Below are 15,336 nucleotides of genomic sequence, written 5' to 3'. Positions count from 1 at the left end.
AAGGCGCAGACACTTCGTGTGTAGGAGGAGAAGTAAGAGGCCCGGGCACTTGCGGCGGAACTTCCTGGAGAGGGCTAGGCCTCTTGACTGCACTTGGTGACCTGGGAGGAAGTGTCTGAAATGTATTTTCTTGATCGGATCCCCACGCTGAGCAACCAGGTATAGGCCTGGCTGTCCTTTTCTTGAAGAGTTTAGTAACCTAGGGCAGGAATTATCCGAAGATTGCCTCTTTAAGGGCGAGAGAGGTCTGATCCCACTTGCGATGACCAGGAGGGGATCCGAAGAGCTGGAATATGAAGAGACTGAAGATGAACTGCTGCTACTGTCACCTGAAGAGCTTAACCTTAGGTAGTGCCGCTTCGACTGCGACCGCCTTGATGAAGCTTCTGGGGACACCATCCTGTGATGTCGGCGATGGCGAGAAGATCGACGCGTCGATGGATCACTTTCACGTCTCCCTGAAGCTTTTCGACGCTTCAAAGGCGAGTCAAGCTTACTACTTCCGCCACCAGGACTAAGGCTTTCCTGTGCCTTAGAGGACGAGCCTGCTCGTGGGCAATAATTTCTGACCTTTTCGCCAGCGCCGGACTGTCTTCTAGCCTCAGAAGGCGAGCGGGACAGTTGCCTTTGCTCAAAAAATTCAGAAAAGCGAGCAGACTTGCCTGAAACGCGATCGCGAACAACCACATTGTTATCACCAACACCAACACTGGACGTCATCACCGGCGCTAACGCCGGACTACGTGCGTAACGAACGCACTAAACTTAAGACCGACTCCATGAAACCGTTCATTTGCGCTTCCATTTGATTTCTGAAAAGAACGAATTCTGATTTATCAGCCTCGAGGCTGGGCTTGGCTTTAGGGAAAACATACTGGGAAGCTGGTGAAGAAGAGGGGGGAATATGAGAGGGGGAAAGAGCAGCGGTAGAGGAGGGGGTAGGAGAGGAGGAAGGAACAGCCGGTAGAGGAGGTGACGCCAATGCCACCACCGAAGAAGATGATAGCCTAGTTTCCTTACGCTTAAAGGCTTTCCTATCCCTATCCCTAACCAGCTTTATCTGATGGGAACTGTATGTTTACCAAAACTCCTGACTCCATTCCATACACTCACTGCATGTGTTCTCCTGGGAACACTCTTGACCCCTACATGCTGTACACAAAGAATGGCGATCGTATTTAAGTTTAACTAGTTTGGCGGAGCACAAATTCCCTGCGCAAACTCTGGATCCCGAGAAGCTTGAATCCGACATAGCTACGAATTCCCAGAGCTAGGCTAGCTAGATAAATAAACAGGCAATTGAGTACTTCACTAAGGAGAGACGCCACAACTAAGTGCAAGCAGACAAAGGAACCCAAACAGTTTGAGGCCGACGGACGCGCGAGATGCGTTCCCAATACGCCCGAGAATGAAACTGACCTGGGTTTATGGGTATGTCTCCTGCCATGCTACCCCCACCGGCATCCGGTGGGGTTGGGTCTCCCGCCAATTGTATCAGCGTTCCAAACAAAGTTTGAAAATTTATATCTCGGACGTGTCGATTTTAAAGAGATAAAAGCTTTTACAGTGTTTTGGTAAGTCATTATAATGAAAATAAAGTTTATATAAAACATATCTCATGATTTTACAGGGAGATTTCTACAGGTTGAACATTACAAATTTCACTCTCTCACTCTCTCTCTCTCTCTCTCTCTCTCAAACTGGTTGTGGGTGGGTGGGTGTGGTTGGAGGGCTGTTGAGGGTTGTGGGTGGATAGCTGTGGGTGGAGAATTGTGGGTAGAAGAATGTGGGTGTAAGTTTGTGAATAAAGGGTTGTGGGTTTAAAGTTGCATGTTGAGGGTTATGGGTGGATGGCTGTGGTTAAAGGGTTGTGGGTAGAGGACTGTGGGTATAGGATTGTATGTGGAGGGTTATGGGTGGAAAGCATGTGGATAACAATGGGTGGATGGTTGTGGTTAAAGGATTGTAGGTGTAAGGCTGTGAGTAGAGACCAGGTGGATGACTCTGGGTGAAGGGTTGTGGGTGGAGGATTGTGAGTGTAAGGTTGAATGTGGAGGTGTGTGGGTGGAGGGTTGTGGTGGAGCATTGGATGGTTGTGGGTGGAGGACTGTAATTGGAGGGTTGTGGGTGGATGACTGTGGTTGGAGGGTTTTGGGTGTCAAGATGTGGGTAGAAGGTTTAGGGTTTTAGGTTGTATGTGGAGAGTTGTGGGTAGAAAGCAGTTGGAGGACTGTAGGTGGTGGGTTGTGAGTGGAAGGTTGTGGATAGATGCCTGTGGGCAGAGGGTTGTGGTTGTTAGGTTGTAGATGGAGTGCATGCTAATGGTTGTGGATATAAGGCTGCAGGTGGAAAGTTGTGGGTGGAGGACTGTGTGTGTGAAGTTGTAGGAGGATGGCTGTAGTCGGATAATTGTAGATAAAAGGTTGTGTGTGAACTTTGGGAATAGATGGTAGTATGTGGAAGGTTGTGGAAGGATGGTTGTAATTGGATGTTTGTTTGTGGATAGAGAACTGTTGTAGGGTTGTGGGTGGAGGATTGGGATTGTGGTTGGGCAGCAGGAGGGTTGTGGGTGTAAGGCTGTGGGTGGATGGTTATGGATGGTTGGTGGGTGACTGGGTGAAGGGTTGTGGGTATAAGCTTGCAAGTAGAAAGTTGTGGGAGGAAGGTTGTCGGTGGATGGGTAAGTATGGAAGGTTGTGGTTTATGGCTGCAAGTGGGTGGGAATTTGCAGAAGGTTGATGACTGAAGGTTGTGTGTGAAGGGTTGTAGACAAAGTTGTGGGTGGATGGTTTTTGGTGGAGAGTTGTAGTGGATGGTTGTGGATGGAGGATTGTAGTGGAGTTGTGAGTTGTGGGTGGAGGGTTGTGGTAGATGGCTGTGGGCAGCAGGTTGTGGGGATGGTTATTGGTGTGGGGTTGTGGATGGATGATTGTGGGGAATGGTTGTAGACAGAAGGGTGTGGCTGAGGTTGTGGGTTGATGACTGTGGGTAGAGGGTTGGAGGTGGATGAGGGGTGTTGCGAGCATATGGTTGTGGGTGGATGATGGTAGGTGGGGGGTAATAGTTGGATAGTTATGGGTGGAGGGTTATAGGTGGATGACTGTAGCTTAGGTTGCGGGAGGACTGTGGGTAAATGTGAGGTGTTGTGAGCAGAGGGTTGTGTGGGTGAGAGAGAGAGAGAGAGAGAGAGAGAGAGAGAGAGAGAGAGAGAGAGAGAGAGAGAGAGAATAATAACCAAAATGGATTATTATTCTTCAAAATGAGTACTAAATGAATAACAAAATAAATCAACAACCAATGCCTTTGTTATAAATCTGAATAACTTCCAGTTTAGTAAATATTAAAACTAAAACTTATTGTAAGGTGAAAATGTCTCCTCTGTGGACATCAGAAATTCTAGACTGAACAGTGTGACTTGCCCTTCATACCACCTATTTCTGGCAATGAATTTCCCTCCTCCTTCAGACTTTTGTGAAGTGTCAAAACTCCTTAACACAACCCACAAAGATCATTTTAAAAACACCCTTCTATAAGTAAACAATGTAAAAGAAGAGCAATTAAAATGACACACAGATGCCCACTGACAATGACTGAAGCTTCAACTTAATGATGAATTTACTGTAAATGCTTACAATGAGATGTGATGTTCTTTCCTCTAATATCAAGAAACTGAAGTCTTAAGTTTGCAATTATCATTGGTAGTAGGAGGTAGGTTAATAATGAGACCATAAAAGGTCAGTCAATAACGAGACCATAAAAGGATGGTTAATAATAGGACCATAAAAGGTAGGTTAATAGTGAGGCCATAAAAGGTCAGTTAATATGGAGACTGTAAAAGGTAGACTAATAATGAGACTGTAAAAGTTAGGTTAATAACGAGACTGTAAAAGGTCAGTTAATAGTGAGGCTGTAAAAGGAAGGTTAATAATGAGACCGTAAAAGGTAGGTTAATAGTGAGACTAAAAGGTAGGTTAATAAAGAGACTGTAAAAGGTAGGTTTATAATGAGACTGTAAAAGGTCAGTTAATAGTGAAACTGTAAAAGGTAGGTTAATCATGAGACTGTAAAAGGAAGGTTAATAATGGAGCCTTAAATGGTAGGTTAATAATGAGACCATAAAAGGTAGGTTAATAGTGAGACTGTAAAAGGTAGGTTAATAATGAGACAATAAAAGGTAGGTTAATAGTGAGACTGTAAAAGGTAGGTTAATAATGCGGTCTTAAAAAGTAGGTTAATAATGAGGCTGTAAAAGGTAGGCTAATGGTGAGACTGTAAAAGGTAGGTTAATAGTAAGACAGTAAAAGGTAGGTTAATAATGAGACTGTAAAAGGTAGGTTAATAATGAGACTGTAAAAGGTAAGTTAATAATGAGACCATACAAGGTAGGTTAATTATGAGACCATAAAAGGTCAGTTAATAGTGAGACTGTAAAAAGATAGGTTAATAGTGAGACAGCAAAAGGTAGGTTAATAGTGAGACTGTAAAAGGAAGGTTAATAGTGCGACTGTAAAAGGAAGGTTAATAACGCGGTCTTAAAAAGTAGGTTAGTAATGAGACTGTAAAAGGTAGGTTAATGGTGAGACTCTAATAGGTAGGTTAATAGTAAGACAGTAAAAGGTAGGTTAATAATGAGACTGTAAAAGGTAAGTTAATAATGAGACCATAAAAGGTAGGTTAATAATGAGACCATAAAAGGTCAGTTAATAGTGAGACTGTAAAAAGATAGGTTAATAGTGAGACAGCCAAAGGTAGGTTAATAGTGAGACAGCAAAAGGTAGGTTAATAGTGAGACTGTAAAGGAAGGTTAATAACAGGTCTTAAAAAGTAGGTTAGTAATGAGACTGTAAAAGGAAGGTTAATGGTGAGACTCTAAAAGGTAGGTTAATAGTAAGACAGTAAAAGGTAGGTTAATAATGAGACAGTAAAAGGTAAGGTTAATGAGACCATAAAAGGTAGGTTAATAATGAGACCATAAAAGGTCAGTTCAGACTGTAAAAGATAGGTTAATAGTGAGACAGCCAAAAGGTAGGTTAATAGTGAGACAGCAAAGGTCAGGTTAATAGTGAGACTGTAAAAGGAAGGTTAATAATGAGACCATAAGTTAATAGTACTTAAAAAGGTAGGTCAATAATGAGACCATAAACGGAAGGTTAATAATAAGACCGTAAAAGGTAGGTCAATAATGAGGCCGTAAAAGGAAGGTTAATAATAAGACTGTAAAAAGTAGGTCAATCATGAGACCATAAAAGGAAGGTCAATAATGAGACCGTAAAAGGAAGGTTAATAATAAGACCGTACAAGGTAGGTCAATAATGAGACCATAAAAAGAAGGCTAATAAATTTGACTGTAAAAGGAAGGTTAATAATGAGACTGTAAAAGGAATGTTAATAATGAGAGCTAAAAGGTAGGTTAATAATGAGACTGTGAAAGGAAGGTTAATAATGGGGCCTTAAAAAGTAGTTTAAAAATGAGACTATCAAAGGTAGGTTAATAATGAAACTGTAAAAGGAAGGTTAATAATGGGGCATTAAAAGGTAGGTTAATAATGAGACCGTAAAAGGTAGGTTAATAATGAGACCACTGTCAATTCCTGTTTCATTATAATATCAATGAGCTTGGGAATGTCTGAAGCCAGTGTCAGATATGAAGGCTGTCAAAGTCCTTGAAACCCGCAAAGGCTGCCAAGACCTTTGACAAGAGGGGATTGATAATCGGATCCAAAATGACCTCTTTCTGCTTAATAAAGAAAAATGGGCTTATAGAAGACAGCATTTAATTTTCACCTTCCACCTAATAAGGAATGGTGACCCATAATTAGAGACCTAGTGGTTGTAATCTGAGGAGCATCCACGAACTGCTCTCAGGAATGTATGTCGCTGAGGCAGTCACACTGACTTACAGTCTCAGACCTTGTCGAGTTACTGGACGAGTCTGAGCGCCATTGTTAAAAATAAATACGTCTAAGAAAACTGAAGTCTCATTGGCTGTCCATGGGATAATATTCAAATGATGCTTCGTTGCTAAAAGTATTGTAAAAACTAGATTTCACTCATTATATATCCACAGTATTTTATATGCCGTGATGAGAATGCACTCCTATAGAAAAGATGGCGAGGTCATGAACTTGCACAACAAACTTCCAGACTAGTGTCTATATTGTACATTATTATACATCAATAGAAAGATCTTAGCACGCAAGCAGAGGCTATGACGTAGGTGGTCGGATATTCCACATCACCTGAGAAGATTAATGAAAGTTACGAAAAACACGTTTGATCTGCACCTTCGATCCTTTATTTTGCCTCTGCAATGGACACCTTAGTTTAGGGCTTTCAAAGTGACGCTTGGGATGATCATGTATCGATCCTTGGTTATCGTGTGATTACCGTGTGAATTATCGTGTGTTTATCGTGTGAATTATCGTGTGAATTATCGTGTGTTTATCGTGTGATTATCGTGTGAATTATTGTGTGTTTATCGTGTGAATTATCGTGTGAATTATCGTGTGTTTATCGTGTGAATTATCGTGTGATTATCACGTGAATTATCGTGTGATTACCAGACACCAAACGTTAGATCGGTGATCGATGTAAGTGGTCAACGTTCCTCTACCACAGTAAGAAAAGTAAATTCGCACGAAAAAGCACAGTAACTCCTCATTTATTCACACTAACAGGTCAAAGGGGGTGATAATACGGCCAAAATGTGGTCAAGGAAAAGGTGGCTAGTCTACGCTATCTCCAGGTCAGCCCAAAATCCTAACCTCATCCCCTGCATGGGCTGCCTATCGATCGTTTGGCCCCTTATTTTTTAACACAAAGCCTACTTGACTTATACCATTCAAATATCACCTTCCCATTTAATAACAACATTGTGAAGCGAACACTTATGCATGCTGGAAGCAGAACACTCACCAGCACTGAAGCAATTGCAGAAACACTGAAAATGATAAAACCACACAGTCCCTCACACAAGGGAGGAAAGGAACGAAAGGGACTTTAAGGGAGATAAAGGCCTATGTAACAGCTCTCCCTAATTTGCTGGTGCTCGTTTCATTTTGCTTCATTCTGGGGATTTTCGTGAATGGCCTCTTTTAAAGCCAACATACAAAATAAGGCGCCCAGCTTCAGTTCAATACGTTGCCACAAAATCTACAAATGTGCATGAAAACTTACAGATATTTAAAGAAAACTAAAGGTCTGTAGAATCAAATAGTTCTGACACAGGAAGAAGCAACTAGTGTGCGCATGCGTCCACACAAGTATATATGAATCTGAAATAATACACAAATCCGTGAACACCTTTTTCATTGCCCTACCTCCTCTCGACGGATGTTGTATTCTGGGCGAGATCACAGGTGGCAGGCCGTTCCAACAATTTCAGCTGACCGTCTTCCAACACTGGAAAACCTGACTACGTTAATTAAGTCATAACAATATTCTGGATATTTAGTTCGGCTGACTGAAACCTTTTCCAGTCTGAGTTTCGAAGGAATCAGCATAATATAAAATCGTGATTAAAGTTGCACAGGGTCTCCAGCTTCACTTTGTTTGGTTTTATGTCAGCCCTCCACAGGGACAATTCCCTCACTGGCGGGCCCTTGTACGTCTTCAAAGGGTGCTTCTTATATATTATTTTATAATTGTCTTTCAATGTTTTCTCGTCAGTATCGTACTTCCTGCATTCTTCTTGTATGCTCTTGTTAAAATGCTCTCTCGCCTGACTTATAATTGGTTCTAGGTTCAAATAGCCTATATGCTTCACTTGCATGTCTGATTACAATAATCATTCCGGGTCTAAAGAAGCTTAAGCAGTTTCTCAGATATGTTGGTTCATCATATTTTAGTGCTTTAAAGACTGAAAGTAGTATTTTATATTCTATTCTAGCTTTTACTGGGAGCCATTGTAGCTCAATTAATGCTGGGGTTATTCTATCACAGGAACGTAGTCCTTTTATTGCCCTGGGGCCTCTATTTTGTACTCCTTGCAATTTTCTTTGTAGGTAGTTAGGGAGACCGTAGTATATAACGTTGCAGTAGTCAAACCTCGAGAATATCTGGTTGCAAATTGCTGTTTTCAGAGTATCTTCGTTTAGGTATTTTCTAATTTAATTAATGCAACGTTTCTAATATGACAGGTTTTTGTAATATGCAATATATGGTTCTTCATCGACAATTTATTGCCAATAAATAGTCCTAAGTTCCTCACTGCTGCTATACAATATTCACTGTTGATGAACCAATTGTTATTCTTTTGAAGTGTTCATATTTTCGTAGTGCACTGTCAGATCCAAATAGCGTACACTCAGTTTTGTCTTCATTAAGTTCCAATTTCTTCGCCGACATCCATTTTTTTTTATATCTTTCATTATTGCATCAATTTTACTGATGGTGTCTTCTACCGTTTCGACAGGAAATTAGAACTGGGTATTATCAGCATACAGTTTATACTTTATCTTGTGCTTATTTAGAATCCTAGATAATTCAATTGTGTAAATGCCAAATAGCAGTGGACCCAGAACGCTGCCTTGGGGCACTCCTTTCGTTAGGCCTTTCTTTTCTGGTTTCACATCTGATATAACCACTGTAACCTTCCTATTTAAGTAGCTGTTGTACCATTTGTGTACGTCATCTTCGATGCCTACTGCTCTCTGGCCATCAAGCAGTAGACTGTGGTCAACTGTGTCAAATGCTGCACTAAGGATGCCACATTTTATATTTGCTATAATTTCTGCCATATTTATAATTGCACACAATGTAGTCTCTGTTGAGTGGTTTTTTCTGTATGCTGACTGAACATCAGGTATAACGTTGAGTTGTTTCAAGTGTTTCCATGTTTGCTTGTGAAATTCCGCTTCTGTAAGTTTTGATAACCCGATAGGTTCGATATTGGTCTATAGAAGCTTAGATTTTCTTGATCACCTTTTCCTTTATAGGCCGGCTTTATACAAGGAAGCTTTTCACTATCTGGGAAAGATGCCTGTGCTAGACTCATGCTGACATTATCAAAATATAGCACCCGCAGCTGATCAAAGTTTTTTACCTTTCACATCACTTATGGGAAAAGGGTCATTTTCACAATAGGCGTTTCTTAACTTATCTCATCGTTTTTTCAAAGGCATTCATGTTCAGTTTTTTAAACTTACTGAACTTGCTATTACTCATTGCGATCACCGGGAGATCAGAAGGAATCTCCTTATCTAAACTATGACAGATTCTTTCAATTATTTTCTTTAAAGCAGTTCACAGCGTTGTCGGGCAGGTTTTTGTAGTCACTAGTTACGTCAGGTAGAACTTTTTCTTTCTCGAGTCCCAATATTCCGGCTGAATTGTCAGGGATTTGGGGAGATTTTTCTCTACACTAAACATTTTATTGTAATATATTTTCTTGGTTTCCATAATCAAGTCGTTGTAATGATTTCTAGCTGTTTTGTACAGCGACCAGTTTTCACTACTTCTTGATTCTTTCAATCTTTTCCATAGATCTCCATTTTTCTTTTCTTTTTCTTTGCTTCGCGTAATTCACTGTTAAACCATTTGGCATTTTCTTCAACTATCATTTGCCTCGTTACTCCTGGACATTTATCGTTGCAGCTTGACGTCAATATACTTTTGCTACGGAATGTAAAACGGCGTACACACACTTGGTCCTCTGTCGAGGTATTCCTCAAATGACACCTGTGACCTACACTCCCGGCTTCTTTCTCTTATTTCCTTTACGCTCTCAACAACAAATTCATCAGCTTTAAAGTTGGTTTTGTTTCTGTGAGTGATAGTTTTTTTTTTTTTCAGTGTGTAGCCTTTCCAGATATTTGTAATCTTCTTGTAACGATTAGAGAAGCCTGGTGCGAGTGGGGTCGCTAATCTTGACATGATTTTTTTTTTTATGGCTCGACAACAGCCAATGAATCATCCTTGATAAGATAACGAGTTACAGGACGGTTTCATATTCATATATTTCCGGTGCAAGAAAAAACGCCAAGCATTGTTGGAAAACTTAAAATTCAAAACCGATTTAGGCTAGGCTAGCGAAAAAGGGGTTTATTTCTCTAGAAACCGTCACCTGATTTGCCAAGATATATAGTTAGAGCACTATTCTAGGTACGAATAGCAGTGACCCAGAATTGCATGTTGGTAAGACAAGCGTACCACAGACCTATTGTATACACAATACATGCATAATATATATAAAAAATGTTGCTTGCTAGCAGAAAAAATGATGTCTGACTGCCTCATGAATAACAGGAAATAAAAAAAAAAAAACTACATACAAAACTTCTCAAGGAAATACACGCATTGTATGTACCCCTCAAACAACCAATAATAGCGAAGGTTTACTGTAGATTCCACATTTGCAGAAATCTGTGAAATCGAAGTAGTCTCCTTTCCACAGCTTTCGTCTCTTTTTTATTTTTTTTTTCATATAACTCTTCTACACTAGAGATAATTGCTCTACATTTAGTTATCGAAATTGTGGGAGATAAATTGTGAGCAAGACACAACGCGAATGAGGAGTTCCACGAAAAAAAAAAAAAATCAATTCAGGGTTCTTTTAGAACAGTGACATGGAAGGGGAACTCCACCTTCCTTCCCCCCCACCCACTAACCCCACACAGATAAACCCCAAACCCCTCAACCCAAAATATCCCCAAGGACATAACCCCAAAGTTAAGTATACCTTAGTTTAACCTGACCACTGAGCTGATTAACAGCTCTCCTAGAGAAAGCTGGCCCGGAGGATTAGACTTATTTTACGTGGCTAAGAACCAATTGGCTACCTAGCAACGGGGCCTACAGCTTATTGTGGAATCCGAACCACATTATACCGAGAAATGAATTTCTATCACCAGAAATCAATTCCTCTAATTCTTCATTGGTAGGCGTAGACTCACGGGGGGAGAGAGAGAGAGAGAGAGAGCGTGCATTCAAACTCACACAGGTGCCAGCGAAGTGTACCTGTTTATGTACGATGTTATGACGAATTTAAACAGAAAGGAGTAGAATAAATCTCTTTCTAGGAAAATTCTGCCATTCCCAACACAACAAGATCTCGCAGTTCCAGTCGACATTACCATATTCACGATGGCTATTTTTGTTTGTTTTTGCAGGAATGTTGTTGCACAAACGTCGTTCAAAACAGCATCAAGAATGAGCATATGGAAGAGGCTGGTAAATCCCTGATGCACGAAACACGGCCGAAATAATATAAGAAAAAATTTAAATTTATTTATATTTTTTGGCAACGCTCAGTTGGTGTTCGTGGCTGAACAAACAGCGTTGCCAGGCGTAAGATGTCCTCCCACACTGCAATACTCGGCCGTTTAAGCTTGTGACTTTACGATGTGCCAATATAGGTTTCAGGCCTAGTTCGTGACTATAGAATACGTAATCAATAGACTGGTTTAGTTCACGTCACCTCGGCTCGTATATACTGCTGCCACCTGCCATGTGGGGTCCTCCCCACATGCTCATAGTACCTGCAGCGCTTGCGTAGTCTGTTGCGGGGTACAATTTTAGCAGTTGAGAATGTTACTTTGTGAACGTTCCTTTAAAGCCTGTAAAGTGTGAAATAATCCTTATATATATAAGCTGCTCAAGTGAGAAGCAATCGTTATACATTGCCAAATCAGTCTGTGGTTTTTGACACAGGCTCAATTAGTGGAGTGAAGGAAAAAGAAGTAAAGCAAATGGGAGATATTGTGGCAGCCTTGTCCTGGGACGTGCGCTTACTCTTCAGCAGTCCGTCAAGAGAGTTGAAAAATAAAACGAACATCTCATCTGTGAAGTTACCGTTGATAAATCTCTTGAAACGAGACATTTTCACGAGGAAGTGCATCTAAATATGTACACAGGACACATTAAAAAAAACTTAGGTTAACCATACACACACAAAAAAGAAATAAGTGAATCTATACACTTTCACAAAATATGCGGGCAGAACATACCAACCGCAGTTATATATATCAAACATTTTGTGTCAAAATTGTTGATGATATATCTCATTTTCATTTTATTTATTTGGGCTTTTAACGACTCTATAAATAAGAGTACTTCGGTCAAATCCACAATGGTGTTCAATGAATCGAGATGAAACTTGTGTCTCCCCGGAAGGTTGACGTCTGAAGCATTAACGGTTCGTTCGAGGTAAAATTATTACATTTTTTTCATCTTGTCATATTACAGTACTTCTATTAATATAATTCGATTAGTACATCCAGAGTTACTTTCACACCACAAGCACGATCGGACTATCTGTGTAAAGAACGAGCAGATTATATCCAGAGTTATTTCCACGCCACAAGCACGTTTAGACTTCTTGTGTAAAGAACGACTCCTGAAAACAATGGCGTGCATTCAATGCTTTTGACGAACTGAGTCGATATTATGTTCTACATTCCATAAAAATGATCTTCAATGTCTAGGTTTTTGCAGTTCCGGCTGAGTGTGGCTTATACCTTGACATATTCGCAGGGAAACACAGAGGATGAATACTTCCCTACGGAGCAAAGGAAATACATCAAATTTGAAGGTTCTTTTAGGCTTATTTATTGCCTTATTACCAGGTCTGTAGCCATCACAGAAATGCACGAATCAGACGAATAACCAGGTTATTAGTTTGGAATAGGAAACACACATTATATACACACACACACACACACACACACACACACACACACACACATATATATATATATATATATATATATATATATATATATATATATATATATATATATATATATATAAAAGATAAAAGGCCCATAAACAACGTTGCAACCAGTGTTTTATGGGCCTTTTTATCTTCATATATATATTGATTCCACTAATTTTCTCGATCTTTCATAAATCTCAGATGGAATCACAGTCCGTTCTTTATATTATTTTCCACAATAGATGGTAATGCAGTTAAATAAAAATAATCAGCGAAACTTAAAGGGGAGCGCACCCATCGATTTTTGATGAATATTTTTGAAATTAAAAAAAATGGTTAAATGGCCTTAAGACATTAGCAACACCTTCTTTATCACGTGACCAAAGCATTTTTTCGAAATATTAAAATTGATCGGATTTTGGGCCTCCGCCCCCCACACGGTGAGGTAGGGCTGACGTTTGTCTCCTAATGACTATTGTCAATTTTTCCTTTATTCGCCTAATTTATTAATTATTTTGATTTTTATATCACCTTATCTCCTACGTCTGGCAACAACAATGGCATTTGCTTGGTCTGAGGGTCTCACAGGGTGCCGACTGCCGAGACAAAGCAGTCAGTTGCCCCCAAATGTTGAAAGTAGTTGTTAACAAACTTTTAACTCAGAGCAATTTTTTCGCTATTTGCGGTGATTTTTGCCATTTTTTTTTTTACATCCAGTAACTCTAAATACAATCTATTACTTTCACCTTCACGAATACGCTCACAGTTGATGAAATGAATAAAGGATGATGAAAAGGGAGTATATGATGACAAGTTCATTATATCTAGATCTCAGTTACATAAAATAGTGTCGGGTATTAGATGCAAGGTAGGAAATTGCAGGGGTAAAGTTCAGGTCGAAGTCTCTGCCAATAGATGGGATACTGATATTTCAATGAAGTGCCAATCGTGTAGGTTTACGGTTAGTGCCCCAAGCAAAGCGAATAAGCAATGGAAAATCTCAGCACCATCAACTTAAGTGAGACAAATATTGAGGAAATTGAACACAACTTCGGCTATGAGAAATTCAACTTACTAACACATCTGTTTGTCACAAGTGAAAGTATAGAAGAAGTTCTTCATTCGAGAGACAAAAAGGCTTGAAAATCAAACTCCAAAGACCAAAAAACAAACAAAAAAAAAAACGACTGAAAATGAGTCAAGAATATCAGCCTGGTAGCTACTAAACTTTTAGTTTCTTATTTTCAAACCAGGCAACAGTGAGTCAGGTGGTACAGTCAGGGAAATGATTTCTTTTACCCCTTAAGTTTACGAGACATTGTAAATGGCAACGCCGCTTTTGTTTATTTAGTTAAGTAGTAATACTATTAACTGATTGGTGCAGACATCTCCTTACCAGTTAACATATATTTACTTACGTTATTTCATAAAAACTAAAATACGTTGGTAAAAAAAAAATGTGTGAACAATCTGCAACGTGAAAAATAGATTTATAAGTGTTTTTTCTCAGGATTATATAAAACGCTTTAGAGGAGGGAAATTACGTAAAATAATATCATCATACAGTGTCGTTTGGCTCCCGAGACTGACACAAGAGACGGAGGTGGACGGTGAAAGGTTGGAAGAAGGTAGAAGTTGTTCCGAGGAAAGGAAGGGACGGTGAACTGTCTAATCAAACCATGCGTAGCTTCGTTAACGATTTTGCTTATAAGTCCAAAATCTTTAGAAGCTACTGCGGAATTTCCATTTCATCAACTGGTACTGTCGCTACAGTGACTGAAAATAAATGTCGATGCAACTGCTACAAAATCACATTCATTGTCCACAACCCATTTTTTCAAGGCGTGAGAGAGAGAGAGAGAGAGAGAGAGAGAGAGAGAGAGAGAGAGAGAGAGAGAGAGAGTTGATATCATGTAATCACACAAATATCTAGCGAATGTAATTGCTTCTTAATGGCATCACATAAATTTATTTTGCTCATCTACTCAATTAAATGTGGCCAGCATTCTTTTATGATATTAATGAGTGAACAGCCAAGCCATGCCATTGCTCCAGCATTTATGTGGAAAACAAGCTCTTTCCTTATTACTCTCTTGGAAGCTTCGAGAACCTCTGTCAGGCAGCCTCTATCAAGGGAGGATATATATATATATATATATATAAACACACATACTGTATATATATATATATATATATATATATATATATATATATATATATATACATTATATAATCCACTTTCAGCCTCACCCGGCGACGCTGACCGCGAGTTTGTGAAATATGCACTACATTATTATACATTAAATGCTCTCTGCTATGCCATTCTTCAACTTCAAACACCCGTGCAGAGGGACCTCGGGTGGATGGATTCCACTTAAACCATTAAGATTGGTTGTAGATGAATGAAACTTTCCTCAATTAACAGAATCCAAATCCAAGCTCTTACGATATGAACCTATAAACTCATGGGAGGTCACATTCCACTTTTGGTCTGATGGTGGGCTGCACCATCAATAACTTGGCTCCGAGACTCAAATATTAGATTTAATTGCAATTATGCTTCAGTTACTTGGTGCTGGTCATATATAAATAGACACGCTAGCATATAAATCTATATATCTATCTATCTATCTATCTATCTATCTATATATATATATATATATATATATATATATATATATATA

At 39.5% G+C, this 15,336-nt stretch overlaps 1 protein-coding gene and 1 long non-coding RNA gene across 6 annotated transcripts in view; one reads left to right on the top strand and one right to left on the bottom strand.

Moving 5' to 3' along the window:
• LOC136855354 (uncharacterized) overlaps positions 1-15,336 on the bottom strand; it is a 93,114-nt gene that overhangs the window by 7,857 nt on the left and 69,921 nt on the right. The window contains exon 1 of one of the 2 annotated variants that reach the window (XR_010857991.1): positions 6,916-7,509. The exons of the other annotated variant lie outside the window; for it this stretch is intronic. This is a non-coding gene — a long non-coding RNA (uncharacterized lncRNA). Of the gene's footprint in view, positions 1-6,915; positions 7,510-15,336 lie in introns of those variants that run through there. 2 annotated transcript variants of the gene reach the window in all.
• LOC136855353 (uncharacterized) overlaps positions 11,186-15,336 on the top strand; it is a 39,466-nt gene continuing 35,315 nt past the window's right edge. For 2 of the 4 annotated variants that reach the window (XR_010857988.1, XM_067132274.1), the window contains exon 1: positions 11,234-12,144. The gene's annotated coding sequence lies outside the window, so the exon portion shown is untranslated. Of the gene's footprint in view, positions 12,145-15,336 lie in introns of all 4 variants that reach the window. The other 2 variants (XR_010857989.1, XM_067132277.1) reach the window with 2 other exon arrangements.

Source organism: Macrobrachium rosenbergii, chromosome 31 (assembly GCF_040412425.1).
Source record: "Macrobrachium rosenbergii isolate ZJJX-2024 chromosome 31, ASM4041242v1, whole genome shotgun sequence".
Taxonomy (NCBI): domain Eukaryota; kingdom Metazoa; phylum Arthropoda; class Malacostraca; order Decapoda; family Palaemonidae; genus Macrobrachium; species Macrobrachium rosenbergii.
The sequence above is the reverse complement of the archived record's forward strand: the minus strand, read 5'-3'. Positions and strand labels throughout refer to the sequence as shown.